Raw genomic sequence first — 24,649 nt, 5'->3', positions numbered from 1 at the left:
TGTCAGGGCCAAAGCTTCTTCTACACCTTGTTTTACTACCATGTCAGATTGGTACAAATAGAAACACAAAGCGATTCAAAACACTAAGCGGAGTTCAGAATTATTTCAGCAGGCTGGTTAGAAAACTGCATTGCAGGGAGTCTTCAGGGTTTCTCCGAATGCCTGGTGAAGTCAATTTTCCAAATTCACTTAGAGGGTTAATGGCCCCACCAGGTCTAGAAGCCAGTTCTCCCATCTCCCTATACCATGTCCACATTATGCTACAATCCTTAGGTGTTAAGTTTCACAAACCAAAGCCAATATCCTGCTGCCATCAGATGTGGGGCTGGATTCACATGAAAGAATAGGCTTAGCGGTGTAAGTTTAGAGATACACAGGTGAAAATTGCAGCCACTGACTTTCCCAGGAGAAAAAAAAAATCTGAAGAGAGTGCATTTAATATGAAAAGTATAAGATTAAAGATTGTAGTACCAATAATTTGTGAGTAAATTTGAAGGCCCAAGATGCATGGTGATTTGAAATTTTGCCAAGACCGAAAGATTAACTGTCCTGTAAGCCAAGCCTCAAGCCTTACATGCATAGCTCAGCACAGATTTTTTGCTGTCTGTTCCTTAGCTGCACATAGTAATGCTCATAGAGTGATATTTTAAAAAAAGTTTATAAAGAAAAATGGCCTAGAAGAGAAAGTGGGAATTAGATGCATGAATGAGGAAATAAAGCAAAAGCAAGAATATCTAAAAAGGATGCTCTGTAGATTAAATATTAGGTAAAGTGCATCTCTTGAACTTGAACAGGTCCACAGCATTTGATCAATTAACCAAAAAAAAAAAAGTATTCTTTGAGTTCTTAACACATACCTGGGCTAAATCTTGGAGAGACAGTTGTCAATACCTAAGACACAGTTTATATCCTCAATGAGGTACAAACGAATATCAAATAAGATGACTATTATAAAAGAAGTAAAAGGTGCTTTACTAAAAGACATCTTAATGTCACTAAGTGGCCTGACATTGTCCTAAAGGTCAGAGAGCCCCTACCCGAATGGATGACACTGAAACTAAGACTTGTAATCTACATGGAAATAATTCATTAATTATTTTGGCAAATGTTTCAGTCAGTCCAAAAACTGTATTCTATGGATAAAATAGTATGCTTTTGAGGTCTTAGCAAAGTTAAGTGATCTCAATCTCCTGGAACTATTTAACTCTCAAGAATGTTAATGATATAAGAATCATACTGACGGTTGATGACTGAGAATCACCCCTGTTAAGATGTGGGATGATTAAGAGAAATCTGGCTGGAGAGGTGAGAGGAGGTGAACAATTGCATAAAAAGCCACAAGATGTTAAGAAGGATAAGGAAAAAGAAAGGAGGGTTTTATGAGGGAGCTTCAGAAGAGTGGTGTGAGTGGAGGGGAGGAGGCAGACGTGCCTGCAGTGATTGAAGAGCATTTATGGGGACCAGAAATGGAGGGTGCAAATATCTTCATGCTTGCCAAGTTGTCACAGGTGTCTGCCCTTCCTCACTTCAGGAAATTCCTGCTTCCTACTTCTCTCAAGAAATTGTTTTTTATAGGAGGAAGAGAAGAGGAACACTCTTGTGTACCTTTCCTTGAACATCACCACCAACTGACTCTAAACATTAGCCTATCCTAAACATTTAACATTTTATTTATTTGACATTTACGTCTCACAATCAGATGCTTTTAGATAGACAGCAAGCCAGAGAAAATATTTGTGGCTCTGAATTATTGATAATTAAATGAATAAAATCACTACTAGTCAGGGCTATTCAAAGAAAACTTACTTCTATAGAGCCATGTAAGAATGCTGTCTTCAAAGTCAAGCCCACTCTCCTCTCCCCCATCTCCACGTGGCCCCATGGCTCTCCAGGCTCCATCGTGTCTGCCATTTACATTCTCTCTGCTGAAAAACACTTCAGGTTCCCTTACCTACATAAAGATGAGCATGCCTGAGCTTGTGCTGAAGAGCCCTCCACAATACAGTCCCAGGTAGCCAACTTTCCAAAATTACCTTTTAAAAACCTTCCACTTCTGCCCAGTCACCTACTCCCTATTTTTCATGTGTTTTCCTCCTGAATGAAAGCTAATGTTCTTCCTCATATGTTCAGATTTCTCTCGGATGCCTTGGCCTTATGCCCTCCATTTCACCATAATTGAGAGAATATAAAGTATTTGTTACAGTGCCTGGTAATAGTTGGTACTCAAAACATTTTCTTTCCTTTCCTCCCTCCAGTAGATATTTATTAATAAACTGTGAAATGAGTGATTATCTAGTTTCTATTGCATCCGGTATGCGTCTTGCATGATTACTTTTTGATTGCTTAACCTTCTTCTGATGTCATCTTCCTTTTTTTTCTCTTTTTGATTTTAGATCTAAGTTCCTAGAAGTATAAAGTCTGTTTACTGATGTTGTAAAGCCAGCACCTTGAACTTTTAGTCACCCCATAAATACTTCTGGATGATGATAGCTCATTTTCCTTAAATGAGTCACTATATACAATATATCCAATTAATTGAACTATGAATTTATTATGTATCACAGGATTAGCAGACAAATAAGTCAAAGGATTAAATTTATGCCATCCATATAAAATTGATTCCACAAGAAAATATACTTTTTACCTCTTTTTTAAATCAATGCTATCTTTCAATAACTTTCCTGTTTCATCCTATTTTGTCACAATGAAAATTATATCTGGGCTTCAAAAGAGATCTCAAACTGTTGAAAGTTATCATTTTTTAAATGTAATATTAAATACAATTTGTGGAATGCAAAATAGCTATCTCTTCTCCAGTTTAAGCAAATGCTGTTTTCAACACAATGAAATTATGCCTCCATGTAATATATTCCTGATATATAAAAAATATATTTCTCACATATTGTATATATATTATAATCTCCACCTTTTAACTTTCCAATAAGTTCCATTTCCAACAAACATATGTAACACTGTGGTCTTATTTCTCTAAGTAGCTACATAATAATGACATAAACATTCCTAACCCATGTTTATCATAGAATAGCACCATTTTTCACACTAAAAATAACTGCTAGTAAAGTTGTGCAAAACTCACTGATTGCTTCCAAAACTTTTTGTCAATTTTAAACTGTTTTTAAAACAGTTTAAAACAGTTTTAAAATTTAAAAAAAAATTTAAACTGTTTTTAAAACTCTGTTTCATGGCCATGAAGTTTTGAACCAAAGACGTCTCAAAAGAAACTGAAACCATGTGAATCAGAGAAGATGGGAACAAGAATAATGAAAGTTGACTGATGTGAAACCCACAAATCTCTCATAGTTTTGACCAAAAAACCATATAAGATGACTGTGCTTTCCTCTTTTCCAACTCCTCCCTCCCCACTGCTTTCCCGCCATCACACACGCCCCTGCCCGTACCTTGTGCTATTTTATATAATTGTTATTAGACTGAAAATTCTTATTTTTTCCCACCTCTTGAGAAAATGAAGAAACACTAGCCACCTGGTCTAATAATTACCAACTCAAACATTGTCTTTTGTGGACAGCATTCAATTATTATTTATTAATTCTACTAACTTCTACTAAGGAGATGAATCTGTCTTAAGTATTAGGGAACTCTGCTTGTATCCGTACATCACTACAAACCAGTTGATTAAAAAAAATTTCAAATACTGAGTCAGCTATTTTGTCTATGTAAGTGAGATGAAAGTGGATTTTAGTTTCAGGGAAAGGTTTTATTTTGCTTTCTACTCTTTTCTTTTCTATTTCATTGAATTTACCCAGAATTGGGATGCCATGTAGACAATAAGAACTACGCAGCTCCTTTAAGGTCACACAAATAACTGATGGTAGGCAGATAGCAGGACAATCACAAGTACAGGGGTCGGGGAGACTGCTTTACACATGGCACTGTATAACAGAAAGAAATAAGAACCGAAAATCTTATCCTCAAGGAATTTAATTGGGAAGATAGAGGACATAAAACCATGGTAAGTTTCAACCCTATTATTTCTTGTCTGCTCAACCTGGGCTAGTCCTATCACCTCTGTGAACTTTCACATAAACTTTACCTATAGAAGTAATACAGTGGGATTTAATCAACTCTAAGGGTAGCTGAGAGGTAGGACCAGGACTAGGATGCAAAATATTAAGGGGTGCCAGAAAATGCAGTAATCAATAAGAGCTTAATGTGATTTTGTTTCTAACCAATAAACTATGCCCCGGGGGCTAGATGCTTGTTTTTAAACTAAGTTTCATTGGAACCAGGGCCAGGATTAGGGTGAGGTGAATGAGACAGAATTGTTCAAGTGCAGAGCAGGTCTTGTCTTTATTTAAAATTTTGATAAGATGTTCATCGTGGATTTTTTGCATTAATTTTGATTTTTTAAATATTTCATTAAAATTTCATTATTGAGGTATTTGAAACCCCCTTAAATTGTGTCTCCAAGCTGAGTGCCTCACTCAGCTCACTCTAATCTAAGCTCTACGAGACTCTAAGAAAAACAAAAAATAAGAAACTAGGACATTGTGCAAGATATACATAATAAATTATTGAAACTACTAGCCAGCAAGTAGCTTTAATATTTAATAGATATTAAATTTTATTTTAAATATACGAATCTCACAAAAAGCCAAATACTATAAAAACCCAAAGCAGGAAAGCCATCACTGTAGGCAAGTAGAAATGCATGAAAAAAAAGGTTTTTAATAAAAGAATGACAAATCCACCAGCTAGTTCTTGGGTTTTTGTGTTGGTTTTTGTTTTATGTTTTTCATTTGTTTGTTTTTTGTTTTTTTGGTGTTTTTTGGGGGGGGGGGTATTTTTTAATTGTTTATTTATTTATTTATTTATTTATTTATTTTGCCTTCTCATTGGTATGACTGCAGTATGTTTAGTGTGACTGTTCCATTTCATAGACAAATCTTTGAAATACAGACTGGGCTGGACATGGTGGCTCACGCCTATAATCCTAACACTTTGGGAGGCCAAGCCAGGTGGATTACCTGAGGTCAGGAGTTTAAGACCAGCCTGGCCAACATGATGAAAACCCATTTCTACTAAAAATACAGAAATTAGCCAGGCATAGTGGCGCACACCCGTAGTCCAAGCAAAGGTTGCAGTGAGCCGAGATTATGCCACTGCACTCCAGCCAGGGCAACAGAGTGAGACTCTATCTCAAAAAATAAAAATAAATAAATAAGTAAAATAAAATAAAAGGGGGAAAAAAAGAAAATGCAGATTGGAACCCCTCGGTTTCCACCAAATGTTTATATACTGAGAAGTATAACCTGCTTAGAAAGGTAAATATAGATTCAATATATTCAAGTATATTTTCACCACAATTTCTTGCCCTTCTTAAAAGGTAAATACTTTCTTGACTTCTTGTAAACACCTGATTTCTCTGGTTTTGCCTCTATCTTGAGTTAGCTTTCCCTACTCTGCATAGGTGCTGTTTCACAGGCCATTCCCATAAAACTGGTCCAAAGAAAAGGCAATAAAGTTGTAAAATCTAGGGCCTAACATACAGATGTGTCCAGTTCAAACTGGAAGAGTGGGGAGTTTGTGAGATTTGAGATTCAGGGTTCTTGAGAACACTTTCTTCATTTCCCCTCTACATATGCAAGGCCCCAACTGAAATAACTTTTTACTTATTTAAATCACCTTGGTTATCTTATCAATGATGCCCATAGACGAATGGGCTTTAAAGAAGGATTTGTCTTCAACATCTTCTGAAAGACATGTTTTGTAGCAAAGGGATGCAAAATCCCCACAACTATCCAAAGGCATTTGAAAGTTTGCCTTCAAAACACAGCATTATTATATTATACGTAAGAAATGAGAAAAAGAAGAAAAGGAAGGGAAGATAACACTTTTTTTTTTTTTTTGAGATGGAGTCTTGCTCTGTTGCCAGGCTGCAGTGCAGTGGCACGATCTCAGCTCACTGCAACCTCCGCCTCCCGGGTTCAAGTGCTTCCCCTGCCTCAGCCTCCTGAGTAGCTGGGACTAGAGGCGCATGCCACCATGCCCAGCTAATTTTTTGCATTTTAGTAGAGACGGGGTTTCACCATGTTGGCCAGGATGGTCTCGATCTCTTAACCTCGTGATCCGCCCACCTCAGCCTCCCAAAGTGCTGAGATTACAGGTGTGAGTCACCGTGTCTGGCCAAGATAACACTTTTTTTGCAGAGACTTGGCCTTATCCACACATATACTCACACACACATGCACACCTGGCTTAGATCCTGAGTTCACTTTATTGACAACAAATTAGCACACTGTTTCTCACCATATCCTATCATGCCGTGAGTATCTATTTATAAAATCTTAAGGAAAGAAAGCTCCTTTGAGACCAGGGCCTTCACCTTTCATCTTTGTATCTCCAGGACTTGTCACACAGTAGGCTTCACATAATGGAATTAATGAATGAATAACTGAGCATCCTTGGTATCTTAGTAAACAAAGATAGTTGTCTTTCCCCCAAAATCCAAATTTAGCAGCACAAAACTGCTTGCTTGTATAGATCCTCCCAATGGCTGTTTGCTTCTTGTCCTCCCAATACCTAGGGTACATCAGAAAGCTAAAAGCAAGCATAAGGCCAAAGTGCTCTAAGGTAGGGAAATAAGATCCTTGGACCAAATTCAGCCCAATGTTTGTATTTTGTAAATCATGTTTTACTGGAACACATTCAGCCAAGTTGTTTTTATATTGTCTATATCTGCTTTCATGTTGAGTAATTGCCACAAACACCACATGGCCTGCTAAGTCTAAAATATCTCCTACCTGGCCCTTTACAGAAAAAGTTTACCAATCCTTGGTCTAAGGTCATTCACCTTAATGACAATAAGACCAACTCATCTGGAGTTCATCACTTCCCCCTTACAAACTCCACTTAGTAATAGGTCAGCGCATTCATCTAGGACTATCATCCAATTCTGGACTCCATATATTATTCCTAGCAACTATGGCCAAATACTCCACAGCATTCACAAAATAAACTCAGTGTTATCATCAACCACACAGGCAAACTTTCTTCAACATCCTCCTGTGGTCTGAAATCTAGAGACCTGGTTTTTTGGAAGTGAGATCAGAGAAAGACAGTCCTTGAACCCTGATGGATGAGATCCCATCAGGTTCTGTTAAGAACTAACATAACAGCAAAACTCTGGGTTTCATAATAATGAACTCAAAAGGAATATATAATCTAGAAGACAGGTTTTACTGGAAAAATGTGAGTATTTTTAGGAACCATACAGGAACAAATGGTCATCAAAAGAGACCCAAGACCCAAAAATTTCAGATCAAGATGACTGCACGAGATGTGGCCACTTCCATCCCATATTTATGAAATAATTCCACAGATTGTTATGTTGTAATCTGCATTCTTTTACTTTCTTTGTTTCCTAGCCACTTTCTTTCCTCTTTTGCTCATCTAAAGTTATCTTTTACTATGTCATTTCTATTTTTTTTTTTTGTTTTTGTGATGAAGTCCTGCTCTGTCACCCAGGCTGGAGTGCAGTGGCGCAATCTCAGCTCACTACAAGCTCCGCCTCCCAGGTTCACGCCATTCTCTTGCCTCAGCCTCCCGAGTTGCTGGGACTACAGGCGCCCACCACCACACCCGGCTAATTTTTTGTATTTTTAGTAGAGACGGGGTTTCACCGTGTTAGTCAGGATGGTCTCCATCTCCTGACCTCGTGATCCACCTGCCTCAGCCTCCCAAAGTGCTGGGATTACAGGCGTGAGTCACCGCGCCCAGCCTACTATGTTACTTCTATATTATCTTTAGGGCTGCTATTCTTAATGTTGCTTTTCACATGCTTAGTCATTTTATGGTATAAGTCCAATATGTGACTACAACTTAGTCATTAGCTGGAAAATCAACGTGGAGTTTGCACATTTTCACTTGAGAGTCATCTAGCTTCCCTTGGTACCAGTTCCCTGTAGTGAATCAGTTAGTTTCTTGGGTAACTGGATTCAACCCTTAGGTTATTTTTTTTTAAGCTAGAAAATGCACAACAGGTCAACCAGATGGTAATCTTACCCACAGCATCACATCATACTTAGGAAAGAAGATTCCTGTCTCCACCAAAAGAATATTCTAGAACGTTTTGAGGGTAAAACCTTTTATATCCAAATGTTCACAGAAATAGAAATTAAAAGAGAACTAGAAAACAGATGGTATGTATTTGGAGGCTGTATCATTTTCACATATCATATAAATAAACATACTTCACTTTTGCTTTATATCTACCAAATAATTTCAACAATACAAATGTCATTGCCTGGTGAAACATCATTCTTGATGAGGAGCACCAAACTTTAGAACACTATTTGATAACCACATGGGAGTATTTGATAACCACATACGGACCAAAATCAAATCACTGGGTAGTCCCCAGTCACTGGTATTGGATTTATTGAACAAAAATCAATAGGCTCCTACTAAAAATTAAACAAGGATTGTTATCTTGGTAAATGGATTCCTACCTTTAGCATGATCTCTGACATCACCTAGAGTCCATTTTGCCCCATGAGTTTCCCCTCAAGAAAAAAGAGATCATTAGAAAACTTAATTTAAGAAGAAGAAAAACTGAACCTAACTATTCAGGGAGATTTCTGTATTAATTCCTTGTCTCCTCACACCTCTTCTCTTGATGCTTTACAAAAGGACTAGAAAACAGGCAGAATCCTACAGGCCATAGTTCAAGGGAGATAGTTAAACAATGACACCAAGTCTATAGAATTCCTTACATGAGAGATTCATGAAATAAGACAGGCAGTTGTTCAGAACAGAGACACTGTAGACCAGGATCCCCAGTCCCCAGGCCGTGGACCAGCACTGGTCCGTGGCCTGTTAGGAACCAGGCCACACAGCAGGAGGTGAAAAGCAGGCAAGGGGCCATTACCGCCTGAGCTCCACCTCCTCCTCCAGCAGCATTAGATTCTCATAGGAACACAAACCCTATCGTGAAACTGTGCATGTGAGGGATCTAGGTTGCACACACCTTATAAGAATCTAATGCCTGATGATCTGAGGTGGAACAAATTCATCCCGAAATCATCCCTCACTACCGCTGTCCATGGAAAAACTGTCTTCCACGAAACCAGTGCCTGGTGCCAAAAAGGTTGGGGATCATTGCTCTAGACAGAATGTCAAGCTACAAAGGGTGAACATATGCTGTTTTAGGTTAAGAATGTTGTGCTCACATCCCAGTAGATTTCTCTGGAATCTTTAAAAAAATTCTGAGAAGCAACCAACGAAATCATAAACTTGATTAATTTGGCTAATAATCACATATAGTATTTGTTTTATCATTACCTTACTATTCCAAGAAACCATAGCCCAGTAAGATAAAAGTTGCAAATTACTAATCTTCCCAGGAACTTTCCAAGAACCCCATTAAATTAATATCGCATTGTTCAACTCTTCCATACACAGTATGAAATTATAGTTTACCTCCTAAGTCTCTGAATTTCCTCACCTCAATGCCCTAGCCTTGCTGTTTACACCCACCTTACTCAACCTTGATCAAGCAAGCCTCCACAATGAAAACTCACCTCATACTAGACCCCAAACCTCCTAAGAATCCCAACTTTGCCATCCTCATTCCAAGACTAGTAAGACTCTGTCAAGGCAGTTCTTTTCCTTACGATGGTAAGAATAAACTCAGCTTTTATAAACAACAGATTGTTTTGGTGATATTTTTGAAGAGCTAGAATTCAATACTATTAATATTCCAGTTCTTCTACTTTAGTAGACTGCCAAAGGAAGAATATCCACAAAGCCACAGCCTTCTTGAAGTTCGGAGTAGAAGTTATGGGAAGCTTACTTCTAGTACCACCACCATTTGTAACTGTTTCTTCTACCTTCATTTCTGTCACTTTGTGTAAAGCACTTGGCTTGCTTCATTCTCTCTGCTAACTAATCAAGGGCTTTAAACATCGTTTCCCTCTGATGTTCTTTTCCACAGATAGTCACACACTCACACAACTGCTCAACAGGTGTCAGAGGCCTCTTTGATTAGGTCCTTATGCATACCCATTCTTTCTTTCCTATAAATAAAATTTCATTAAATATGGAATACAGAATCTAAAATATGGAATACAGAATCTAAAAATACATTCACTGATAACACCACTAGCATAAATGAACCAAAAGTATATAGCTATAAGAGAAGATATTAAAAATTCAAATAGTTGGGAAAACAGCAGGAGGCTATTCCCATCCATATTGGCTTAGTGCATTTTACTATTTGAGAGTCTTGATTCGAAGGCTACTATGTGCAATTAGATGTATCAGTTTATCCTGGACTCTCTTTTCAGTCATCCACCATAGGTATAACTTCCCTAATGTACAGTTCAAGGTTATAGAGTAGTTTTAATTAGTATTTATTTGTTGTATAAATAGAATCAGCTCATGATGGAATAACTAGAACTAGAGTATTATTTTAAAAATTATAACAGCTTCTAACTAATTAAGTGAGAATGTATGAAAACCTACTGAAACCCTCTAAATAGAGAGAAAATGAGGAAAAACAATGTTAGAACAGATCAGTTTAAAACCCCACTTATTATTCCAGCAAAAGAGAAAATATAAGAATGCACTCAATAAAACAAAGCATCTCTTTACTTGTTGATGTATTTGTGATTATTCAGTTGCCACTTACCTTTTACCATATAGATATCTTTAAAGTATAAGGTAAAAGAGGTAGAATGAATAAAGTGGCTAGAACATACATAATTATTGCTAATTGCTATCTTCAAAATTCTAGTTTAAACATGTGTCCAAATAACAGAACAATAATTACATAGTACTTTACTAAATACTCTAATCACAGATTCTCTGCAAAACTTATAGGCCAAAAATGAAAGATAAAATAAAATCTTCTTTGAAAACAGCTACTATTCTCCATCCCAAAAGATAATTCTTCTTTCATTCACACCTTTCAAGTTCAATCATCCTTACTTTTCCAACCTTTCCAAGCTCTATCCTAGGAAGTCTGAAAATCAGAAAAATACTAATCAGTCCCCTAATGGGATAATTAATGAAAATTAAAATATTTTATTTGAGTTTGAGGATACCAAGACCTATAACTTTGCATTAATGTACCTTAGTTTCTTACCAACACTTGTCTTGGGTCATTAATATAACGTATTTATGTTTTAAATTTTTATGAATACCTACATAAACCTAGTGAATAAGCAAAGATTATGGAGAAAGGTAACATATTTGATGCTGCTGCTGCTGTTGCTACTGCTACTGCAGCTATCATTTGGAAAAAAAAAAACTTTCCACAACGTAACTGCTCATTAATAAGCGGATTATTAGCCACGAGTGGTAGCTCACACCTATAATCCCAGCACTTTGGGAGGCCAAGGTGCGAGGATCACTCAAGGCCAAGAGTGCAAGACCAGCCTAGGCAACATAGCAGGACCCTGTCTCTACAAACAATGCAAAAATGCCAGGCACAGTGGTGAGCACCTGTAGTCAAGCAACTTGGAAACAGGTAGATCACCTGAGCCCAGGAGTTCAAGGCTGCAGTGAGCTATGATCACACCACTGCACTCCAGCCTGGGTGACAGAGCAAGACTCTGTCTCTTAAAAAAAGGGTTGCTGGGGGGAGGCAATTATTGAATGAAATACAGAACACATGCAGCTGTAAAAAGAAATGAGACCAATCTCTACATATTATTATTCAGTGATCTCCAGGATACATTTAGTTTTTACAAAGAGTAGGGGAGAAATTTTATATAGTATATTATGGTTAATATAAGAAGGATAAAAATATATACACATCTTTGCTAATAACAATAAATGAAGGATTAAATCGTAAATGTTTTTAAATAAATCCTTGGAGTGAGGAAATTGAGTTAAGGAGATAGAGAATCTAAACATCTTTGAATACTTTGTTTTATAGATTTTACTGTCAAACCACATTTATAAATATCTTACATAATCATAAAATTAAACTACATTTCTTAAAAAGATATCTCATTTATCTAAAAATAAAATGAAAGAAATATAAAAGTGTATCCAGTTTGTGGCAAAACCACACAAGGATGAACTACTTCAAATAAACCTAAAATACAATAAAATGTCATCCGTGAGAAGGACCCTAAGGACAAAAATTATGCAAAATCAAAAAAAAAACTTATACTTTCTCAATAATAATTTTGTTGCTGGCATTGTTGGTATTGTTTATTCTGAAATTACCGTGTATATATTGTGGCATAAAGGAAATGGGTAACTAAATTAATGTTATTAAAATTCCATGTTTTCATCATAAAAACAAAAAAAAGTTAAAATCAAAGACAATTCCATTGCCTGACTTTAAGTTGAATTTTTCAAGATAAATTTATGATATAGTTTATCTTTTAAAAAAATCTATTTCTAGTTGTGTTTTTATCAAGCTAGAACAATTACCAACCCAATAGCAATGATCACCCCAAGTGTCCAGATATGTTCTTGAAATAGACTACTAACTGGAATCAGGGCTTCTTGGACAAATGGCTAATTTTAGACATGAGACAGGCCATGTATAAGATGACCCTGGAACAACGTAGATGAAGTCAGGACACTGATATTCACAGGATCATATGAAGAGCACTCAAAAGAAATAGGTTCTCTCTGGCCAAGGTTAGATCAATTTGAGCATCAATAAGAATAATTACAATGAATTAAAATACAAAATATGACTTCATAACGAAAAAAATCTCCTTGGGTCACCTTTGGAGAACACTAGGGAATCAACTCATTATTTGATAACTGATAAATATGGGGGAAAATTAAACTACTTTTCTGCCTGTATTGTATGAACTGAATCTCATGGCAACAATTCAGTTGATAAGAGGAAGTTTCTCTTTATAAAAATATTTTAATTAATGAAGAAAAAATTATAAAATAAGATTATTATTTTTTAGCCATTAATGAATTAATGAGTCAAGAGCTATATTATCCACTATGGTAATCATTAGCCACATGTGACTATTTAAATTAAAAGTAATTAAAAGTTTTTAAATAAAAAAGCCAATTTCTCAGCCACACTAGCCACAATTCAAGTGCTTAGTAGCTATGTGTGGCTAGTGGCTACCATATTAGATAGAACAGATATAGAATACTTCCATCACCATAGAAATTTGTATTAGCGAATGCTGCTCTAGAGAGTCTGGAGTAGATGATGAACTTCAATTGCTGCCAAACTTTGAGTGATGAAAGTGCATAACAGCTTCTTGCAAAAAAAAAAAAATCAAACCTGAATAAACTTAAGCCTCTGGATCTAACTACCAATTTACAAGAAATACAAGGGACAGATGAATGTCTTATACGATGCCATGGGGATCCAGGCAGCAAATTCCAGATTGTGGCACATTATATAAGACACAACACAGAATACAAATGATGCAGTTTTAGCAAAAAAAAAAAAAAATGCAAGAAAAAAGTTATATTCCCTAAATCTATTTTAAAAATAAAAATAATTATATTTTTTAAAAGAAAAAATTGATAGAGGAAGAATTTACAATTCCATGAGATTTAAGAAACATATCAAACAATTATAATCTATAGCTCTTATTAAAAGCCTGTTTCTAACAAGCTATAAAATAAATAATGACAAAATTTAAAACAATTGTGGAAACATAAACACTGACTAGATAATTGATTTAAAAAAAACTATTAGGCATAATAATGATATTATGAGGATATTTTAAGCATCCTTACCTTTTGGGTACTTATTGAAATATTTGCAGATGAAGTGATACAATGCTTGGACTTTGCTTCAAAACGACCTGGATGTGAGACCTTGGGGAAGTAATAAATGAAACAAGATTAGTTATGACTTGTTTGTTGGAGCTAGATAATGGGACATGGAAGTTCCCATTATATGTATGTATATGTAAAGAATTATATTATTCTTTATATTTTGTATATGTTTGAAATTTTCTGTAGTAAATAAAACTTTCATTGTATCAATCAGTTACAATCCATTGTCATATAAATCTGTTAATGGCAGATGAACTAGCCAGAATAGTTAACCATTCTTTATGTGTGATGAAACAATGTATATCTCAAATATTGCTAAAGCTCATTACAACACAAATGTCCATTGTAGAATGCTTAAGTTTTATATAAGTTTTTTTTGTCCAAATAACAAATTAAAATGTTCATCTTAATTAGAACATTCCTCATTTCAAGGGAAAACAGTCAGACATCACTCTTAATATGACACCAGTAGGGGGAGATAGATGCTGGATTTCCTCTGGGAATATTTTTTTAAGAAATAATATATGTTTAATCTGACAGTCTGAATGATTTTAGGGGGAAGGACACTCCCCTGCTGTGTTTTCAATAAGAAGTATGTCTCCATGCTTCATTTTCCAGCCTTTCATTTCCAAGAAAGGAATTCTTTGCTCTGAATCATTACAATCCATTTTCCATTCCAAATATATGGTCAAATTAAAATAATAACACTGTCCGAATTGTTCCTCTGCTTCTCTCTTATCATAGCTCCTTAATGGACTTTCTAAAAAACATTCAAGTATTAACCCCTAAAAAATTAACCCCTCTTAATCTCCCAGGTATGATGCTAATTTAGCATTTGGCTTAAGCTTAAATGCCATTCATTTATACAACTATTTCTTGAATATCTACCATGTGCAGAGCACTATGGTCAGGGCTACAGTTATCATGAAGAATAAGAACTAGTTCCTAACCTCAAGTAGCTTATAGTTTATTAGAGAACATAGCATAAAGTAGGACAGGACAGGACAGGACAGGATAGGATAGGAGATACCCATGGTAGAATGGGAGCCCCTGGAAGGGCAGCTAACCCATCCCTGGAGAAAGACTTCCCAAGTGGAATATACAACTATGTCTTTAATTTATTCTTTAATTTCTCTACTCAACATATACTCATTTTATCCACTCAAACACATATTGAGCACCTTTTTTGAACAAGATATGGTGTTTTGTTGATTCAAATCACCATAAAGTCTTCTTGCTCAAGGTATACTATCTGATAGAGCATGCCTACCTGTAGTGATGAACAGTTCTAAACACTTCTTTATTTTGTAAAGTTGACATTTTCAATATAAATTTCTCTTTCCACTGGAAAACACCAATGATATTCAAATAGTACTTCAATGTATTTTGTCCTAGTTTTTGGAAAATATTTTATGTTATATCCTTATATGAAGCTAAATAGAAGCTAGTTATACTTTTTCCTTAATGCTTACACAATTTCTTATGCTCTTTAACCAATTTATTTAAAATATTTTTGTTGTCAAGACCAGAACACCACAGAAGAGACTTATCTTATGGTGCTCCCACTTCACTAAGCCTGGGGTCATTTACATGGTCCTTTCACGACCAATAAGGGGAAAATTCCTCTTCGTGAACTTATACCTTTTGAGTTATGGCCTTTCATCTCTTCCTGGTCTTCACAGTGTCATCCCCTCCTTCACCCCAGCCACAGTCCAACACATCAAGTTTGCTAAATGTAAACATAAACTTTCTATCTTATGAGATCTGTCACAGAATTGTCCCAACTTGTCAACAGTCTTGGGTATTTAAAAAGTTCCACAAGGGGCTCCCTTGTACTACTTTTATTTTGTATCCCAAAGAGGCTTCACTTCTTAGAATTCTGACCTAGTCTCACCTCCCTCTTTCCCCAGGTCTAGGCTGATACTCTGAGATTCCAGGATGTGTAAGGGATCTTTACCTGCATAACCCCAGACCTTCTATTTCACTTCAGGTCAAAAGAGTGGCAGAGCAACTGGATGCCTCCTCAGCCACCACCTCAGCCGGCATCTTCCTGAGGTGTCCTTTCAAGAAGTTTCTGATGAGTCTTTAGTTCTCTTCCAGGCATTAAGAGTTTTCTTTTCTCCAGTGTGCTTTCTGGATTCTGTTTTCCCCAGGCTCCTCTTCCTGTTTTCTGTTTATAGTCCACGCTTGCTCTGGAGGTACTGCAGCCCTTCCACTGTGGATTATCTCTATCAGGTTCTTTCATGCCTATCCTCTCCAAATGTCATGTACACACCCTCTTATCTTCCCACAATTCTGTCCTCTGAACTCTGGACCTGGAGGTTTCCATCTCTGATACACAACCTCTGACTTACATCCCAGATAATCCTTCCCCTGCAAAGTTCCAGTAGCTATCTGATGACAAAAGGGGGTGGTTTTCTCTCCCAAAGACCATGCCCCTGACCTTTCCCCTTTCTTCCTTCTGGCCATTCATCATACCCAGAGCATCTACTGGGAGCTGAATGCATAGTTTTTCCAAGTGGACCACTATTTTTACTACAATAAAAAAGGACTTTTAAGATAAAAACTGTATCCTAAAATGATGAGTGGAGTTAGAAGGATATAATGTCCTGTTACTTGGCTTTTTGAGGGTTGAGCATCAGCCTCTTCCAAGCCCTCTCTGGGTTAATATCATTTCTTATCACAAGCAACTCTCCTAACCCTGACCCTTGGGGGCATCTGTCTTCACTGGTTTCTTCTATTTTCACTTACTGCTGCAGATTGAGTTCTCAATCCACTCCCTGGAACTGTTGGGTCCTCTGCCTTGGCCTTACCGTCACTTGCTCAGCTTCTATCATAACTGCCTTTCGATCATATGCCCCCAGCATCTCAGGAGCATCCCACATTTATTGGTTCATTCTTAGTTACTCTAATGTTCTTGGCTCTTCTTTTCAATAGAGGTCCTCCTTTTATTTCCCCAGGATATTCTTCACTTTACATCAGTTCATGTTGGTGCCTCTTCTCCCTCCCTCTCTCTCTTCCCCTCCTCATCCTTCCCCCTCTGAAATTTTATTTTTCCTAAAGCTCCAAGCTTATTTGCAACTCTGCTGCCAGCATCCCTAACCTCTTAGGTGAAAAATCATGAGGGTCAAATCAGGCACATTAGTTTGGTGAACTTTCAAACATCCCACTCTCTGGAATTTTGATCAGGGATCTGACTTTACTAACGTTGTTGTTTTGACCTTAATTACATGTGCACTTTCAAGATTCTGCTTCCATTTTATCACATCTAGTTCAAAAATCACAATGTTTTGGAGGGAAGCATATTTTGATGAATTTTATATTATTTTATTTAGAATCCCTTTGCTGTATTCTCATTGTTGTGATCTGAGTACCTGATGTAAAAATCGTGCAGTAGTGTGTGTTCATTTGGAATGAATGAGGAAAAAATCTGGAGTGAATTACCTAAAGGGTCTAAGTCAGCTATATGACCTAGGTTGCACATCAGAACCACCTGTGGAACCTTCATAAAGTGAAAAAGATATGCCTCTCCCTCCCCTGAGCAATTCTGATTCAGGAACTTGATGGGAAACTCAGAACTACTCATCTACATGATTCTTGAGATAGTGACATCTATAGCCACAAGGAAGGTACGGTGCCTGGAACTTCATCTCTGTGAACTAATATAAGTAATAAACTTGGCCTTCTGTGATTTCACCTTGCCTTCTTTGCTTCTCTTCATAGAACCAAACTTTATATGATTTCCTCACTCTTAAGAGCCCCATCTGGATGTTCTAAAGTAACAACAAAAATAATTGTTTAGATGGACTGATATAGTTTAGCTGTGTCCCCACCCAAATCTCATCTTGAATTATAGTTTGCATAATCCCCATGTGTCATGGAAGGGATCCCGAGGGAGGTAACTTAATCATAGGGGTGGTTACCCTCATGCTTGTCATGCTGTTCTCCTGATAGTGAGTGAGTTCTCATGAGATCTGATGGTTTTAAAAGGGACTTCCCCCTTCACTCAGCACTCATTCTTTCTCCTGCTACCCTGTGGAGAGGTGCCTTCTGTCATAATTCTAAGTTTCCTGAGGCCTCCCCGGCCATGCAGAACTGTGAGTCAATTAAATCTCTTTCCTTTATTAGCTACCTAGTCTTGAGCAGTTCTTTATAGCAGTGTGAGAACAGACTAATACAGTAAATTGGTACCACAGATAGTGAAGTGCTGTTATAAAGATACCCAAAAACGTGGAAGCAACTTTGGAACTGGGTAATAGGCAGAGGATGGAACAGTTTGGAGGGCTCAGAAGAAGACAGAAAAATGTGGGAAAATAGGGAACTTCCTAGAGACTTGGAGGGCTCAGAAGACAGGAAGATGTAGGAAAGTTTGGAACTTCCTAGAGACTTGTTGAATGGCTTTAACCAAAATGCTGACAGTAATATGGACAATAAAGTCCAGGCTGAGGTGGTCTCAAATGGAGATGAGGAACTTGTTGGAAACTGGAGCTAAGGTAACTCTTGTTATGCCTTAGCAAAGAGACTGGCAGCATTTTGCCTCTGCCCTAGAGATGTGTGGAACTTTGAGATTGAGAGAGATGATTTAGGGCATCTGGCAGAAAAAATTTCTAAGTGGCAAAGCATTCAAGAGGAAGCAGAGCATAAAAGTTTGGAAAATTTGCAGTCTGATGATGCAATCAAAAAAAAAAAATTTTTCTGGGGAGAAATTCAAGCCTGTTGCAGAAATGTGCATAAGTAACAAGCAGCTGAATGTTAAGACAATGGAGAAAATGTCTCCAGGACATGTCAGGGACCTTCATGGCAGCCCCTCCCATCACAGGCCCAGAGGCCTAGGAGAAAAAAATGGTTTCATGGGCCAGGCCCAGGGCCCCCCTGCTGTGTGCAGCCTAGGGACTTGATGCCTTGCATCCTGGCTGCTTCAGTACCAGCTGTGGCTAAAAGGGGTCAAGGTATAGCTCAGGCTGTGGCTTCAGAAGGTGCAAGCCCCAAGCCTTGGCAGCTTCCACATGGTGTTGAGCCTGCAGGTGCACAGAAGTCAAGAATTGAGGTTTGGGAATCCCACCTAGATTCCAGAAGACGTATGGAAACACCTGGATGTCCAGACAGAAGTTTGCTGCAGGGATGGAGCCCCCATGGAGAACCTCTGCTAGAGCAGTGTGGAAAGAAAATGTGAGGTTGGAGCCCCCACACACAGTCCCCACTGGGCCACTGCCTAGTGGAGCTGTGACAAGAGAGACACTGTCCTCCAGACCCCAGACTGGTAGATCCACCAACAGCTTACAGCATGTACCTGGAAAAGCCATAGGCAATCATTGCCAGCCTGTGAAAGCAGCTGGAAGGAGGGCTATACCCTGTAAAGCCACAGGAGCAGAGCTGCCCAAGGCCATGGGAGCCCACCTCTTGCATTGGCATGCCCTAGATATGAGACATGGAGTCAAAGGAGGTCATTTTGGAATTTTAAGGCTTAATGACTGCCCTGTTGGATTTTGGAATTGCATGGGACCTGTAGCCCCTTTGTTTTGGACAATTTCTCCCATTTGGAATGGGTGTATTTACCCAGTGCCTGTACCCCATTTTATCTAGGAAGTAACTAACTTGCTCCTAATTTTACAGGCTCATAGGTGGAAGGGACTTGCCTTGTCTTAGATGAGACTTTGGACTTGGACTTTTGAGTTAATGCTGGAATACTTTGGGGGACTGTTGGAAAGGCATGATTGTGTTTTGAAATATGAGGACATGAGATTTGAGAGAAGCCAAAGGCAGAATTGTATGGTTTGGCTGTGTTCCCACCCAAATCTCATCTTGAATTGTAGTTCCCATAATCCCCATGTGTCATGGGAGGGACCCAGTGGGAGGTAATTTAACCATCATGCTGCTCATGCTGTTCTCATGATAGTGAGTGAGTTCTCGCAAGATCTGATGGTTTTATAAGAAGCTTCCCCCTTCGCTCAGCACTCATTCTCTTTCCTGCCACCCTGTCAAGAGGTACCTTCTGCCATAATTGTAAGTTTCCTGAGGCCTCCCCAGCCATGTGGAACTGTGAGTCAATTAAATCTCTTTCCTTTATAAATTATCCAGTCTTGGATATTTCTTCATAGCAACATGAGAACAGACTAATACACAGACATATGAGTAAACAACCCAAAATCTTTTTCCAAAGGAAAAGAAAGAGTGGAGGCATTTTGTCATGCTAATTTATCTGCAATGAGATATGAGAATTTCTTTCTGCACTCAGGATGGCCCTTTGATTTATTTATCATCTAATACTCTTCATAACATGGGGACATCTGAACCAGGATTGAAAAAAGTATTTGGAGTAAAGAGTCTTTAGAAAGAATGGAAACAAAGTTACCAAAGATTTTACTTGCTCACACATTTATTGAATGACCATGTCTTGTCTAGTGAATGCCAGGTGCTGTTAGGTGACATTTTCTACAATCAAATAATTTAGTAGCCCTTAATTCTTTTTTTTTTTTTTTTTTTTTTTTGAGACGGAGTCTCCCTCTGTCACCCAGGCTGAAGTGCAGTGGCCTGATCTCTGCTCACTGCAACCTCCGCCTCCCAGGTTCAAGCAATTCTCCTGCCTCAGCTTCCTGAGTAGCTGGGATTACAGACATGTGCTGCCACGCCCAGCTAATTTTTTTTTTGTATTTTTAGTAGAGACAGGGTTTCAGCATGTTGGTCAGGCTGGTCTCGAACTCTTGACCTCATGATCCACCCACCTTGGCCTCCCAAAGTGCTGGGATTACAGGCATGAGCCACCACGCCCAGCCCCCTTAATTCATTTTTAAGAGCCTGAGTTCATGAGAGAAAAGGAAAGGGGGAAGCTAGTTTCTTTATGCTTTTGTCAATCCCATTCTCTCTTTATTCTATACCTTATCATTGCCATTTTATTTTCAATTCTTTTCCATTTCCTTTCATGTCATGTATACAGTCAGCAAGAGGGGAAGAATACCTTTCCTTCTCTGCTAAGAAATAGCAAGGGATCTTGAATAATTTTCCCTCTGATATGTGTTAACTGATCTTGTTCTACCTCTGTTTTTGCTGTTGGATTGCTGTCTGTCAGACACTGCTGATGATTTCTAAGTAATTCATTTGTCCCACAAGTGGGACAAATTATTCCCTAAAATACTTGAGAAAGTGTACAGTAGAGGAGCCTAGAACAACAAATCTGGCTCAATTCTAGCCTCCTATAATTATCTACATGCCCTGAGGGAAGCCATTTATACCTGAGACTCCATTTACCCCCTCTGTATAACGGACATGAAGACCTACATGTATTATTAGTCCGTTATCACGCTGCTGATAAAGACATATCCGAGACTGGGCAATTTACAAAAGAAAGAGCTTTAATTGGACTTACAGTTCCACATGGATGGGGAAGCATCACCATCATGGTGGAAGGCAAGAAGGAGCAAGTCCCATCTTGCATGGATGGCAGCAGTCAAGAGAAAATGAGGAAGAGGCAAAAGTGGAAACTGCTCAAACCAACAGATCTCATGAGACTTACTCACTACCAGGAGAACAGTATGGGGAAAACTGCCCCCATGATTCAGTTATCTCCCACCGGGTCCCTCCTAAAACATGTGGGAATTATGGCAGTACAATTCAAGATGAGATATGGGTGGGGACACAGAGCCAAACCATATCACCACATAAAGGGTGATGAGTATTATAAGCAATGTCCTTTAAGTGCCTAGTATAGTTCCTATCTTACGGTCGATGGAGATATTATTATTCATTACTGCAATGGTTAATACTGAGTGTCAACTTGATTGGACTGAAAGATACAAAGTATTGATCCTGGGCATGTCTGTGAGGGTGTTGCCAAAGGAGATTAACATTTGAGTCAGTGGGCTGGGAAAGGCAGACCCACCCTTAATCTGGTGAGCACAATCTCATTAGCTGCCAGTGTAGCTAGAATATAAAGCAGGCAGAAAAATGTGAAAAGAGAGCCTGGCCTAGCCTCCCAGCCTACATGTTTCTCCCATGCTGGATACTTCCTGCCCTTGAACATCAGACTCCATGTTCTTCAGTTTTGGAACTTGGACTGGCTCTCCTTGCTCCTCAGCTGGCAGACGGCCTATGGTGGGACTTTGTGGTCGTGTGAGTTAATACTAAATAAACTCCCATATATAGATATGGAGTTTATGGCAGACTCCTATATAACCACCACTAACTGCCATTAAGCTTTAAAAATAAAAGAGTTTTGTCAGTAAATATATGAATGGCTTATAGATGAACACTTCAAATAATCCATTACACAATCTCACCACTCAATATCATACTGTCAAAGAACTCTTATTAAGCAAGAGGACATGTCATGTGAAAGACCCAAGATACACTGAACCATATTACATCAGTACCCTGTTTTGTTTTTACCACTAGACAATTTGTTAGACTGATTTATTTTCTGTTATTACTTTCCATTGTTCCAGGAAAAGGAAAGAAGGAAGTCTCTTCCTTTGAATGTTAAAGATTTAATTGCGGCTGGGCGCAGTGGCTCACACTTGCAATCCCAGCACTTTGGGAGAATGAGGTGGGTGGATCACAAGGTCAGAAGTTCGAGACCAGCCTGGCCAACATGATGAAACTCCTTCTCTACTAAAAATACAAAAATTATCTGGGTGTGGTGGCAGGTGCCTGTAATCCCAGCTACTCGGGAGGCTGAGGCAGGAGAATTTGAACCTGGGAGATGGAGGTTGCAGTGAGCCAAGATCGCACCATTGCACATTGCACTCCAGCCTGGGCAACAGGGTGAAACTCCATCTCAAAAAAAAAAAAAAAAAAAAAAAAAAAAAAAAGCATTTAATTGCACTTAATTTTGAACAGAAAGCATGGAGAAAACATCACTTACCTTCTCAAACTCCATTTTGTACACCCCAATTGATTGAGTGGTGCTTTCCCACCCTCATCCACAGATCACAGAGACACAGCTAGGACAGAAGAATTCTCCTCTAACAGCAGATCTGGCTGGGTACAAAAAAAAAAAAAAAAAAAAAAAAAAAAAAAAAAAAACAGGAAATGTTCTAAGTGACTTTCATCCATTTATTTCCAAAGTAAATAATCCCACAGAAATGGATAGGAAAAAAATTTAGCCTACATTCTTTTACTTTACAACATAGTTCCAGATATAGTCTTTGGTTTTATTTTCATAACAAGTTACGTTCTTAATATGTCACAGTGAATTTCAAGGAAAGCATTATTTGTCATGGTTCCAAATATTAATGTCTCTGATGAAATTGATGTTTCTGTCATTTCTAGTTGTCAGAGTTTCTGTTTCCTCAAGGTCTTCTCTAGCAACAAAATCCCAAAATTCTTTAAGAACACGAAGATGGCTCTTGATACAATTTTGTATTATATTGCATGTTAGATCTACAAAGAGGCTCTTCTCCCTATACTGAGAGAAACTCTTTCTGATTGAGTCCTTGTGTCTTCTAAAGTGGATCACTTTATGGTATTGTTTGTTCTTAATAGTAATGATCAGAATGGTAACACTAAGCAAAGAGCACCTGTAGGGCTGGGCTAATTATTTTACATATTAGTTTATTTAATCCTCCAAACTTCCTGTAAAATAGGTTTTCATTTCTGCATGGCATAAGAGAGGCTTTCAAGGGATTAAGAGGCTGCAAGTCACAATTTGGTAAAATCTGGAACTAGTAAAATCTACATCTCTCCCCAACTCCAAAACTTGTGTTCTTTATGCAGTACTAACCAGAGTAAGAAGGAAAATGTGTAAATAAATTATGCTACTTGACAGTTATAGAACCTAAGCAAATGATAAATGCAAAGTCTACCGGTAGTGAGTCAAGAGCAAAGTCTAGGGGTTGAACCCAAACAGCCCCAGACATCCAATCCAGAGCCATGTTTGGGTTAACATTCATAATGTTTTGATTTTTATTCAAAATAATTGCCCACATTTAAAACTATGCAGAATTCCCATAAAAAGCAGGACTGAGAACTTCTATTGACAAATCAGAATATCTAGCAACTTGGGCCTCCACATTCCCACATGGTAGCAATAAGTGAAGCAGAGTAGCAGATGCCCCTTCGGACAGGACACTCCACCCATGCACTGCAGCCTACTCTCTCTGCTGACTTAGTTTGTGTGCCTGAACCCTCAGGGCTTTTGAGTTTGTGACCCTCCTTTTCTCCATGGCATCCAATGTAGTCAAATTAGAAGGGTAAAATGTTCTCAACTTCATAAATATACAGTGTGTCAAAAACTATAAGAAAGAATGTAACTTGTACCTTTTCCTCAATGGTCTCTTCCTGGGGATGACCCAGAGATTGTGAGGGTTTGGAGAACAGCCTAGGGCCTTCAATTAAAATAGTTTTGTCTTTGGTTACTACCGGAATAAACCTGTAAGCAGACAGCTGTTTCATGCCAGCTGAAATTCTAGTCTTGGGTGGGATGGCAGAGGTTTATGACTTCAGATGAGAAACAGGCAGGAACAGATTATATTCTTATGCCAAGTTTCTCTCTTTATTGCCATGGAAGCAAGAAGAGCAATGCAGAACGTGGAAAGCTTTGCTAGAGCAGTGTTTCACTCAGACTTTCTGCAAGACATCAGGAGCTGCTCGAGATTTTGCAAACACATTTATGGGAAAATCATGGCTATAGAAAAGCTCCTAAAATTAAAACAGAGCTGGAAAAGAATAAAGATCATTGCATTTGTCTTTAAACTTAGAAGCAGAACCCCTGGGATTTAGCATTCTATAACAACACTGGAAACATTATTAACATTAATAAATAAACATCTGGATTGACTTGCAGTCTAAATTGAAGTGTCCTAAATATTTTGGCTCAATTATAACTATACTGCTTTTTTCTAAATTCTCAAATGTTTCTTCTGTCCTTAGCTTATATTTCATTTTCTTCTAACTC

The 24,649-nt window shown here is 38.0% G+C and overlaps 1 long non-coding RNA gene across 3 annotated transcripts in view; it reads right to left on the bottom strand.

The window, feature by feature from the left end:
• The window catches only part of LOC117980058 (uncharacterized), a 334,342-nt gene that overhangs the window by 155,256 nt on the left and 154,437 nt on the right, over positions 1-24,649 (bottom strand). For 2 of the 3 annotated variants that reach the window (XR_010112019.1, XR_010112020.1), the window contains exon 3: positions 19,789-22,734. This is a non-coding gene — a long non-coding RNA (uncharacterized LOC117980058). Of the gene's footprint in view, positions 1-13,719; positions 13,801-19,788; positions 22,735-24,649 lie in introns of those variants that run through there. The other variant, XR_004671184.4, reaches the window with a different exon arrangement.

Source organism: Pan paniscus, chromosome 3 (assembly GCF_029289425.2).
Source record: "Pan paniscus chromosome 3, NHGRI_mPanPan1-v2.0_pri, whole genome shotgun sequence".
NCBI classification, from domain to species: Eukaryota; Metazoa; Chordata; class Mammalia; order Primates; family Hominidae; genus Pan; species Pan paniscus.
The sequence above is the reverse complement of the archived record's forward strand: the minus strand, read 5'-3'. Positions and strand labels throughout refer to the sequence as shown.